Source organism: Schistocerca piceifrons, chromosome 2 (genome assembly GCF_021461385.2).
Source record: "Schistocerca piceifrons isolate TAMUIC-IGC-003096 chromosome 2, iqSchPice1.1, whole genome shotgun sequence".
NCBI lineage: Eukaryota > Metazoa > Arthropoda > Insecta > Orthoptera > Acrididae > Schistocerca > Schistocerca piceifrons.
In genome coordinates, this window is record NC_060139.1 from 833,136,671 (window position 1) to 833,149,100 (window position 12,430).

General features: G+C 39.2%; 1 protein-coding gene across 8 annotated transcripts in view; it reads left to right on the forward strand.

The window, feature by feature from the left end:
* Nucleotides 1–10,495, forward strand: part of LOC124777335 (L-gulonolactone oxidase-like) — a 60,552-nt gene extending 50,057 nt beyond the window's left edge. For 4 of the 8 annotated variants that reach the window (XR_007015716.1, XM_047252695.1, XM_047252694.1 and 1 more), the window contains exon 5: nt 4,955–5,257. The gene's annotated coding sequence lies outside the window, so the exon portion shown is untranslated. Of the gene's footprint in view, nt 1–4,019; nt 4,647–4,954; nt 5,258–5,796; nt 5,819–10,366 lie in introns of those variants that run through there. The other 4 variants (XM_047252698.1, XM_047252700.1, XM_047252701.1 and 1 more) reach the window with 4 other exon arrangements.
* The last annotated feature ends 1,935 nt before the right edge of the window (nt 10,496–12,430 follow it).

Sequence of the window (12,430 nt, forward strand, 5' to 3'; positions counted from 1 at the left end):
AAAAAAACTAGAATTTCCATTGTTTAAAAAAATACATTAAGCTTCATAGAAATGCAATCTCAAATTAAATTCAGATTAATCAGCTTATCAGTGTGATGCCTCCACTTTAGTGAATCCAAGTCACTAAATGGAATACTGTAGAAAGTAACTGAATTGAAATATAGTTTATGTAAAACAAGTGCAGTAAAAGTGTCCAACACATAAATGTTAGATGCTACTAGCAAAAGAACTACGGAAAATGTTGTTGGTCTCCCTTCGTCTTTGTAGCTTTCTTAAACTATGTTTTTTTTTTTTTTTTTTTTTTTTTTTCCAGCAAGTACAGTTATTTTACAGTTCTGCAAATCATTTGGTGGTCTCTTAAGATGAGTTGATATATGAATATGTAGATTGTGGACCGGGATGCTCCATTATCCACTTAGAAATCCATTTCAGCCAATAGGTTCCAGTTGTCTTGTTTTGTTTGCAGCCGTTTGTGCTTGTCTAATGCTGTGAAGTATGTTGCCGCACCAAGGTGATGGACGAACTAGCAGCTATATGACCAGGCCTATTACAAGCGTAGCATGTGACGCTGTGGTATGGGTAGCTGTTGTGGCTGTGACTACAGAACTAATCTTGTATTTGATTTTAAAATTTTCACTTCGCTTTGCACGCTACACAAATTTATGTCTGCATATCTTGTGGAGGCACAGCTTTTTTATGCTGCATAGTTTGATGACACATGAGTTTGCACTTTAGTTTTAGTCAGTGGTGAAGAGGAATTACTAATGCATTCCTAATTAAGCTACACACATCTCTACATGATGGTGGTGGTGGTGGTGGTGATGATGTTGAAGCACTCTGGGAGAAATGATTTAGGTACATGTAGAAATTAAGAGATGGATACTGGCAGAAGTGAAGTGATGAAGGTGGGTTATGAGCTTTGGCTGCATAGCCATCCAGTAAGAGCAGTTCCTGTGAAATACAAGTTTCTGTCTTGAGTCTTGGTCTGGCACACATTTTAATCTGCCAGGATGTTTCAAAAAAGCACACATTTCTTTACAGAGTTAAAGATTCATTTTGGAAACACCTGCTAGGTTGTGGCTAATCCAAACGCCTGCAATAACATTTCTTCTAGGAGGGTTAGTCCTGCAATATATGCAGACCTTTTGTGGAGTGTGAAAAGTATGAGAGGGGTAGTAGCTGAACTGAAGCTGGCTATAGGGGGGAGGTAGTGGGGTTGGGGGAATGTTATTGGAATAGGCAGCATCAGTGTTTTCTCGTGCATATTTTAGCCCTAAAAAGAAGTAAATTCATGCATATTGCTTATTTTGATTTGTTATACTTAATATGAGATATTTTACGCTTTAATCCTGTGAATTAATCACTTTTCTCTGCCTTTAGTGCACAATATTACACTATTGTGCATGATATAGTGCATTTTCTCACTTTTGCTCCATAAAATATGGAATTTCCATAAAGAACGATAAACCATTTTGTTTGACAATGATCTCGGACGATTCACCAAGCAGATACAATTATAATCTTGTGGTTTAGGAATGCTGTATTTTGGCAAACCACTAAGAAGAAGTCATGCGCTAATCTCCTTTGAAGGTCGTTTTACGCCTCCTTTCAAACGGGATTTGAGCTGAGGAAGTGTTTAGGAATGAACAAATGAGAATTTGTTGGACACTGATTATTAAACGACAGGGTTGTTGGAACAAACAGATGTGACATTGTTTTCAACAGAGAAGCTAGAACAATTTTTAGTGGAGAAAATACAAAGGATCTGGAATTCTTCAACTTTACACTTCCCCAAATTTCCTCATTTCTTGAAATGCAGAAAGATAGTTTTCTGCATTAAAGAATGTCCCGACAGATAAATGAATCGGCATAAATGAGGAGAATTTGGAGTATTATTTATTTATGGTGTGACTTTTAGTGCTGGGAGTCTCTGAAGAGCTAGTATGCTTGCCTTTGATGCAGCTCTTTTCATTTAAGTAGAGGGGCTGTATCTTTAAGGGAATTGGAATCTGTCATGAAAGAAAGGAATTCGGAAGGAATTGTCTGTGGGCTATAGTAAGGGGACCAACCTTGGCTTCTGCTGTATTAAAAATGGGAAACCACAGAGACCCAATTTCAAGGTTGCTGCCAGATAGATTCAAACACCTACCCCCCCCCCCCCCCCCCCCCCCCCCCCCCCCCCCAAATCCAGATATTGCTAGCTCAGTGGCTCAAAACACAGAGCTACCCCGGTGGTGGAGAATTTGGAAAAACTGGTTGCACACTGTTTCAAAATAAAATAAAATGCATCACTACAAAAGAAGGAATCCTCATATTGTATGTTTTTCCTTTAGTTGTGCATGTCTTCTCATTGAATAGTGTTGAATGCATGCATGTTTTTACATTTACTTACACATGGCATTCGTGGCTTCAGGTATTATAGCATTACAAGAGTGTAAATAGATTCTGGACAAAAAGGGGGGAGGGGATGTATGGCGCATTCGCCTTGGATGAATTGAAGCAGCCCGCTGATAAAATCATTTAGAAATGAACGAGCTATAGAAGATGCTATCATCACATATCCCTTCCGCTCTCCACAACTTCCTCCGCCATCGTTTGTACCTGAACAGGTGTTTATAACTGAGTACCACCCAGGTCACCAGGGGCAATATGTTGGCATTTAGGCCACTAATCATAGAATTTTGAGTAAATTTTTCAAAGAAATGCAACCATCAATGTTTGAGTGACATTTTTGTTGATCAGTGTGATTTTTCGGTAATGCAGGCAAATGCTGTTTAATGTTTATGCACTGATTTTAATATAATGTTATTTGTCATATTGTTTACCAATCTGCAGCATCATGAAATACTAAAAAATGGCAACCCCAAAGTTCTTCCATCCAAATAACTCCAGTGCTAACAATTAACAGCTGTAGATAGATAATTACACTTTTATAGTAGTGTGCACATATTTTTAACTTATCATAATGCGAATGGATGATTCAAACTCAGTTTTCCTTTTTTTCATGTTACAAACATACCCAAAATTAGAAACTAACATAGCACAAAAACAACAAACAGCAGCACTTACATTAAATTCAATTGCAAGTGAGAACTGAACTCATTAACAAAACAGCAACTGAGCTCAAATAACGCTAACAGTGTACAGTAGTTTATCTTGGCTAAAGTAGGGATGCGCAATAGCCAATAGTGCTATTAATATTTCAATAACTGAAATCTGTTGATGGCCTTGTTGACTATCAATAGTGCATATCCCATTTTTCGTCATATGATTGAAAATCAATATATCTTTCAGTTTCACTATACAGCAACTATGTCATGTTCTATTTTACTTAGATGATTGAGAGGGGGAGGGGGGGGGGGGAGTCTCTGGACCCTTCCCTCAGCTGTGACTCAGACAGTTATGCAGTATCATTTTCTCCAGGAATTCCAGTGGAATATGACAGGCAGGAAAGCTTCAAAGTACGAGAGACATATTGACAGAAGTTAAGGTTTGAGGACTTTCTGTGAGTTGTGCGTGGATAGAATAACTGGGTAAAGCACTGCCCATGAGAAAGCAAGGTTCCCAGTTCAAGTCTCAGTCCGGCACACAGTTTAACTTACAAGGATGTCCTAAATGTGCATCCTGTGCTACAGAGTGAAAGATATGTTTTGGAGTGAATACTATGCTAATTCTCACAACCCTGAGATGTAATGTTCGTGCAATGTGTCTGATATGAGTTTAACAACTTCATATTTTTATATAGGAGACTCAGTTTAAAGAACTTAGAGATAGTATCTTTTGCACTATATAAAGAACATAACATTACTTGAATCACCTGTACAGTTTATAACTTGTTTCAGCTCCATGTTGAAGTCACCCACTATAATGTTAATTGCAGCACTATAAGTCCAAGCAATAGACATAAGTACAAACATCTGTGCTCCATGTGTTTATGCAAAATGTCCATGGTATTCTTTGCTATTGTCCCTCAGCTGAGATGTTTGATTGCAAATGCTACTTCTGCTCTGATGCCTCAGATAACACCTCTGGATCTGAAGGTTCTCAGCAGTGGGCGCAATCCTGCATCAGAGCCCCTTTTTGTGCTCCACAAACAATGTAGGAAAAACAGCACATAAGTAACTTACCCACAGTAACCAAACATAAATGAAAAGTGTGTTCCGAAGATGGTGAACCATGTAAAGAACTGTAAGAGTGCTCATTTTAACCAACTGGTCTACTAGATTACTGTTCCTTCATCATTTTCTCATTTCGAAAGAAGAAAAAGGTAATGAAAAATCCATAAGTGACTTACTTATTTGTAGAGTATTAATGTCTTTTGGATTAATGTGGATGAATTAAAGTGCCAGCACAAGTGAAACTTTTGGGGTAGATATCATGCAAAACATCTTACACTGTTTGATCAAGATAGTTTCAGTATAAATTATTTTCTGATTGATGACAGGGAAAATGTAAATGTTTATTATAACACCTACTGTTCTTCCTCTGTGACTGCTTCAACTATTTGCAATTATTGAACATGTACATAGAAAACAAGAAGAGTGATCAATTTGATTCCCATAAAAGGCCACTGTTTTGACTCTCTACCTATCGTAGAAGGGCTACGCTAAGAGTGAGGTACTCAAACACCTTCTAATGCTTCTTCCTTAAAGGGGAGAGAGAGGAGGCGGGGGGGGGGGGGGGGGGTGATATTGATATCAACTGCAGACACTAGTGATAGTAATATGCCAGGTTGCAGTGCTGCAAAAAGCAGGCACATGACATCACACTCATAGACCATTCTCTATCTCCTCTTTTCTTTTTAAGAGATTGTAGGAGAGAAAGAACAAGAGTAAATACATATAATTTAATGTTTTTTCAATTTGGAAATTTGTATGTCAAGTTGACATGTTTTTGTTGAAATGTTTTATGAAAATGCATATAAATTTTTAGCTAATAAATTGTTTTTGTGTAGATGAACAAATAGAGAATACATTTTAAAGAAGAAGGTGGGCAGAAGCTACAGTTGCTTCAGATGGACACATTCAGTTTGAAGTTGATCTAAAAGACACTTAGCCACAATCAAGTGTCTTATTGAATGTCAAATCAAGTTTGTGTACTAAATCATTCTTGTACAATGTGTAAATATCATTTCTATTCTATGCAAGAGCAAATGTAACGGTTTGCTTACTGTGTGGTTGCAAAGTTCTCAACATTTGTGTTTTATTCAGCTGTAACCTAAGTGACCATTTATTCATTTTTGTTTATTACATTCAAAGCTGCATTGTTACTAATAAAGCATCTTTTACACAAGCCTTATTGAAATTTGGCATTTTTTGTAACATAGCTTGTTTAAAGTATCCTCCTACCTTCAACCTGTTAAACGTCCATAACATGTACAGAATAAGAGAGAAATGCAGATTGAGTTGCAGTGAATGCAGAAGCTATAGCACCACTCCGAACTGGCTGAGTCCTCAAACAAGCAAATGCTAGCAATGACATCATGGCGACAGAAGATTGCTCTTATACTGGTGACTGCACAAGGTGTCACAAGAAATCCCAGATCTGTCATAAGATTAACTATTCAGTTACAGAGACATTAGAAAAGAGCATCTGAAAGCCAAAGCTGACAAATCCTGAAGTGTCCAAGAGAGCTGTCCAAATGAGTAAACCAGGACGCATGATGTCATTGCTGCCTCACCGTATCAGAGCACACAAGTGACCCATCATAAATACTACTTCTGTTCTGATGGATATCTACTCAGTTGCAGCAGCCCTGTCATGAGGCTTATGTTGGTTGACCCTCTTCTTGTCTAGTTGCCTTCGAACTTCCGTGGTGCACCTAGTCCTGTTGGAGGGCCATAGCTGCTGTGAGCTGCAGCACTTACAACCCAGCCAAGACTGATTTGGTGCTGTGACTGTCTCCATCCAGCCGGCATTCTGGAAGCCTAATTAACAGGGCCTACGAGCATATCATCATCCGACATTGTGGAGGTGAGCCACTGCTGCCATTCGTTGGACCCTGATGCTGCCAGCCTCTCTCTCCTAAAGGGAGGCTGCAACGTTCCTCTGCATAGATACATGCACTCTAAGTGGCTCTGGAGGATGCCTCTCCTCGGCGTTGAGCTTTGATGTTAACAAGAGTGATCTGGCGACTGTTTAGCAGAGCTGCAGACTACTGGCCCATGCTGGCTGTGTTGGCGGTGCGGGGTCATCGTCCACCCATGACATAGCAGTTTGCTATGTGAGCCACTGCTGCTGCTCCGATACTGTGAGGCATGCATGCTTCTGCATCCTCTCTCCTGACACCCACTCCAGCAGCACACCAAAGCTACTGATGTCCTGGGGAAGACTACTGTGTTCTTGTAATTAATAAATATACAACTGGCAGTAATGTTTTCTTAACCTTTTCAAACATCTGACAGATCCGCAACACCGCATCTCACAGAGCAAAGTCCTGATTGTTGTGATTATTCATTATTGTGTTTTGCAGCGAATATCCTGGATTTTCTTTTTGGCAATTTTATATGTGATCAGTCTGATTGATCGTATATACAATCAATCAGATTGATCATATGCTTATAGATGAGAGGTAGAAGACGTATATGGCAGGTGTTAGGTCTGTCAGGGGGCTATATGGACACAGACCATTATCTAGTAACCGACACACTACAACTACATTTGTGTTACAAAAGAAAGAGGAACGACATGGTCAAGAGACAGTTTGATGTTCAGAAGCTTAAGGATCTAGAGTTGTGCCATCAAATCACAGTGCCAAAAAATGTGCTAACAATCAGTGGGAAGATATAAAGAAACTTTAATAGAAGTGCCAAGGAAATTCCAGGAGAAGCAAAGCCAGTAATCAAGAATAAATGTAAACAAGCTCTGAAGGCCAGGAAGAGAGTTAGGGAAACATTCATGATGGATAGAAATTGTGCAGCAAAGTAAGAAGAATTCAATAACATGAAAAGAGAAATAAACAGGTTTCTGAGGGCAAAAAATTCATGATTAACATGATTAATGCAATGGGGAAGGCAAATACAATATTTGACAGCAGAAAGATGTTTCAGTTATTAATGATAAGGATGGAAATATGCTAACGAACAAGCAAAGAATTCTGGACAGATGGAGGGAATGTTTTGAGCAGTTACTGAATGTAGAAGATACTAAAAAGATCCAGAAGCAATAATTGGAGAAGCTGTAGAGGAAGATGTGATCAAACAGGATGTATATAGAGCAATTTAGAAACTGAAGAATAAATAATAAGGTCCCACCACATGAAAAGAATAGTAAAAGGAATTGTAGTAATTATAAAGATATTTCTCTTCTAAGTGTATCATAAAAGTGCTATCATTAATAATTCAAAAGCTGAAACCTTTTGCTGAAAATATTGTTGGAGAGTTTCAGGCAGGAAGATCAACCATGGATCAAATTTTCACCATGAGACAAATCTGGGAGAGTGCTAGAAATTCAGCCATTGGTTCCTGGTGACATTTGTAGATTTCTCAAAGGCGTATTATAGTATACATAGGTTAAGTATGTACAATATTCTGAGGGACCTTGGCATACCAAGGAATGTAATTAACTTGGTGAAGGTTTGTAGAGCAGAGACAAAAGTGAAGATGAAATACCAGGGGGAGCTATCAAAGAAATTCATCACAATGGGTGTGAGACAAGTTATGCCATTTTACAATTGCTTTTTAATTTGGTCCTGCAGAAAGTAATTCAGGAAATGAAAAGAGAAGGTAAAAGGGTGAATCTAAGTGGAAGAATACAGGTATTGGGATATGCTGACAACACTGCAGTCAGAGGAAAAGAGGGCTTAGAAGAGAATGCCAGTAAGGTCAGACTGAGAATTGGTATGGAAAAGACTGAAATGATAGAAGTACCCAGAGAAGCCATTGCAGGATGAAATTTGGAATATAACCAGAGTGGAAAATTTTAAGCAGCTTGGCAGCTGGTGCAACAGGCATAACAACCTAAATCAAGAAATTAATCAGTGTGTTGTCAATGGGTCTAAAATGTATTTCGGTCTGAAGCACATATTGTCATCAAAAAATCTGTCAGTTAAGGCTAAACTTAAAGTCTATAATGCAGTATTGTCATGTGGGACAGAAATGCTAAAACACCACAAAAAAAGATGAAGAGAACCTGCTGATCCTTGAGCAGAAAATCATGGGTTCTTGGACAGAAAATCATGGGAAAGACCTTCGGACCAGTGTGCAAAGAGAACAAATGAAGGAATAGAAAGAACTCGCAACTGTATGACCTCATGAAACAATCAAACTTTGTGCAGAAAATGAAAGAATAAGCCTGACAGGGTGTATTGCTAGAAGCCCAGAAATGTGCTGGGCTAAAACTGTGCTTACGGGAAACCTGATGGAACTCGTCCAATTGGAAGAACAAAGAAGTGATGGGAGGATGAACCGCTAAAGGATCTTCAGCAGTTGGGTGTCCATGAGAACTGAAGTGAAAGTGCACATCATCACCATCTCTGCAGGAACATTGTAACGGTACATCTTCTTCAGTGCCCTCGACCACTGTATGTTTGAAAGTAATTTCATACACATGAAGTTGAACATGTTTTATATTTTTTAAATAAATTTTGAGATCCAAGTTTTGTAATTTCCCCGAGATTGAAGCTTTGTAATTTCCTTGGTTATTACCTGTTTTCACTTCTGTCATTCCCACTATTTTGCAACAACTGCATAACAACAACTAAACTACTGTTGCATAACACCAGCCCTTGTGTAAGATTCTGACAATATCCCATACTTTTAGCATTATTACAATTAATATTTTATTTGAATTACAGTGAAAAAAATAATATAATGAAAAGATTGATTGCTACTAACTGTAAAGGTGACACGTTAAGGTGCAGACAAGCACAGCAAAAAGAAAATTACACATTTAACTTTCGACCAAAGCTTTATTCTGAAAAGGAAATGCACACACACTTCACTCACACAAGCAAGCACATTTCACGCATAAATGACCAGCAGCTCAGAAAGTCGGAGCTGCCAGAGAAGGGTGTCATGCATGCGTGAGGTGTGCTTGCTTCTGTGAATGAATGTGTGTGTGGTTTCTTTTCTGAAGAAGGCTTTGGCTGAAAGCTAAATGTGTAACAGTGTTTTCATTGTGCCTGTTTGTGACACAGTGTGCATCTCTACAGTGAGTGGAAATTTATCTTTCCCTTATATTGTAATATCCCAACCTGGAGTTCCCACTATTTGATTTTACAGTCATGAAAGGTTAATATAAATAAGAAATGGAAATATGTATGTTTTTCTGTGCTAAATTTCATAACATAAACCGCTTTAACAATTAATAATACACTATGCAGGTTTCATCAGAAACAAGTTATTATCTAATTGCATACAATAATGTTAACTCCAATGTAAAATCTTTATTCTTCTACTAGCCCCCACATGTGTGTCACTTCGCTTCTCCCCTCCCCCCCCCCCCTCCCCCATTGCCCCTTTGTCCTTTTCTTCCTAAGATGCATAAGACTATATCACACTTAAAACTTAAATTACACAGAAGAAATACAGTACACACTAACCAACAGGGCGTACTGTAATGATGCCTTGTGCCAAATTATTGCACTAACTTACTACCTTCTTCCATGCGTGCGGACATGTCATCCAGTCTTATAAATAGCATCAGATGGTAAGCTTATAACAAGTCCTTAGCACAGTCAAATATCAATCTGGAAGGGTACTGCAATACCGAACTCAAAAATAAGACAACTTAAGAAATAATGTTTTGAGAGTACAATTGTGAAGCTACCCCAAGGCATTCACATAACAAGTTGCAATGAGATAACAAGGTAAGTAGGATCACTGTGTGACAACTACAGTGCATCTTCAATCGCCTGTCAGTAGATAATGGGCAATGTTTGCAGAGACGCACAACTAAATAAGGCCATCAAGGTACCTCACTGAATCCGGAACAAGTTCAAAGCTGTCTATTGCACCTTACTTGGGTAGTGCAGTGTACGTGACACACAGTACTAGTCATAGTGGCATCCCTGCACTCCAGACACAAGTTTTCCTGGAAACCACCAAAACACCATTTTGCTACTATTCTCTCTGTGTGTGGCACCTCTCACTCGGTGTTTGTGGGTGCCATCTGACACTGAGCTCTGCGGGTATACATTTCCAAATTTGGCCGTGTTGCAGCCTTGCAACCGAACATCAAATGGCTCATCCACTATATGTTTGCTGTAAGCCAGCAACCAGCCATGGCCTTGGCTCCAAGCTCTGGCTATTCCACTGCTCACAGTATGCCTCCAGGAACAGACCTTCTGTGATCCAAGACAGTACTGGGTGGTGCATTAATTGCTGCTGTCGTGTTGTGAGTCAGCAGCCATTCATCCTTTTTCCAGGTGTTGTCTTCAAGTTCCATCTGCCTCCTGCATGATACAAGATCTGGAACCAGCCACGCTGGAATGAAGACTACACTTGATGGTACTTCCCAGATGCACTCACCACCATGTACAATGTATCAATCGGTTGCTGCCCATGGCCGCAGAGCAGGCTTCAAGATGCAGCTGGTCCACTGTCGCAAATGAGACTCTGTAACAATGTCACATTTGCTCTCTCATCAACTCCAGTGGTGCTGTGCTTTGATACTCTGTGCGCCCTCTACAGTGACGGGACAAGACCTGCAGCCTTGGTACCAACTGCTGACCGGGGCGGGACTGTAATTGTGCCGCATAATCGTAGGACACAAACAGATCTTTTCCCAAAACAAAGCCCAAAGAATGAACAAACTCAGCAACAGGTACAATAAATCCAAATGGTACCTGATACTCTGTTGTAACACGTATCCCCATACAAGGAAGTAATATATTTTCTAAAATCAAGCTGAAGTGGAATTTGGTGAAGCCCAGAATAAGATCTAAACTAGTCATGGATTTAATATGCTTAAATTAGTGTAATAATTCATCAGTATTCATAGGGTGATCAGTTTCTCTCTATAAAAATTTATTAAGCTGGCTAGAGTCTAGAACAAGTCTTATGGCCCCGTCATTTTTAGAGGCAGCAATAAGTGGGTTGTTTTACTCTCTACTCCTACACACTATTATCCTCCAGCTTTACATTTTTTGCAATTCTCTTTCTACTACTTCTGTTTTTGAAAGAGGAATACAATATGTTTTTATAAAGAATTGGTGATGAGGCCTTAGCTTTAACATGCACTCATAGTTTCTAACTTTTTCCGGTTTTTCATCAAATACATCATAATACTCCCAACGCAATTCTCTCAGTTCTGTATTCTGCCCCAAATGTAAACTTTCTGATCCTTCTAATTTGACTTCTACAGTACATGATAGAACCAAAATCATCAAAATGTCTGCTTTCATTAGCATGTGACTCCCTGATCTAACTATTCCTTTTTGAACAATTGTTTTTGTCTTTGAAGAAATTCTGTTCATAGGGTGTTCAAAAACTAACTGTTTGTTAGAGCAGTTGAAATCTACATCAGCCTTCAAAATCCAATCCATTCCCAAAATAATGTCTTCAAGTAGATAATTTATTATTTACTTGTCCCCTGAATAGTTCTTGTAAGACATACCAAGGTGATGCACAAAGCATGCAGGGGTTGGATAAAAATACGGAAACATCGTGAGAAATGCATGTTTGAACATAAATGCAGATGCTAGCCAAGCCTCCACTGCTGCATTTTTCTATACTTACCCTTTACGTATTGTGCATGGTCTCCTTCAAAATACTCTCCTCCACAATTGATACACTGCTCCCAATGCCGTTTCCACTTCCAGAGGCAGTTTTGGTAATCCTTTTGCTGGATCGCATGAAGCCCCATCTGCAAATTTTCTTTTATCTCGCCTATCATTGCAAATCTTCATCCCTTCAACATGGTTTTCAACTTTGGAAATAAAAAAAGTCCCCAGTGGCCAGGTTTGGAGAGTACGGAGGATGAAGAAGCACAGTGATTTAGTTTTTTGTGCAGTTGTCATGTACCAACAGGGGTGAATGTGCAGGTGTGTTATCACGATGCAAGAACCATGATTTGTCTCACCACATTTCAGGCTGTTTCCTTCTCACATCGTCCAGCAGGAATCGCGACACATCCCGATAGTAGCATCAACCAACACTTTGCCCCTGTGGCGTGAATTCATGATGAACTAATCCTTCAAAGTCAGAGAAAACTATCAACATGGCTGTGACATCTGATCTGACTGACGAGCTTTTTTTGTCTCGGAGAACCTTTTCTAACTCATTGTGAAGGTTGAACCCTGGTCACATCATCTCACAACATGTCTCATCACCAGTTATGATTCTCTTAATGAACATCTCATTCTCATTTGCATGATCCAAAAGGTCTTTCTGGTCTTGACTCATAAGCTTGACTTGGTGGCAACATGATGCTTCCAAGCTGCTGTGTCGGGATTTCATGACATGATCCAACTGAACAGTTCCATTTTTCT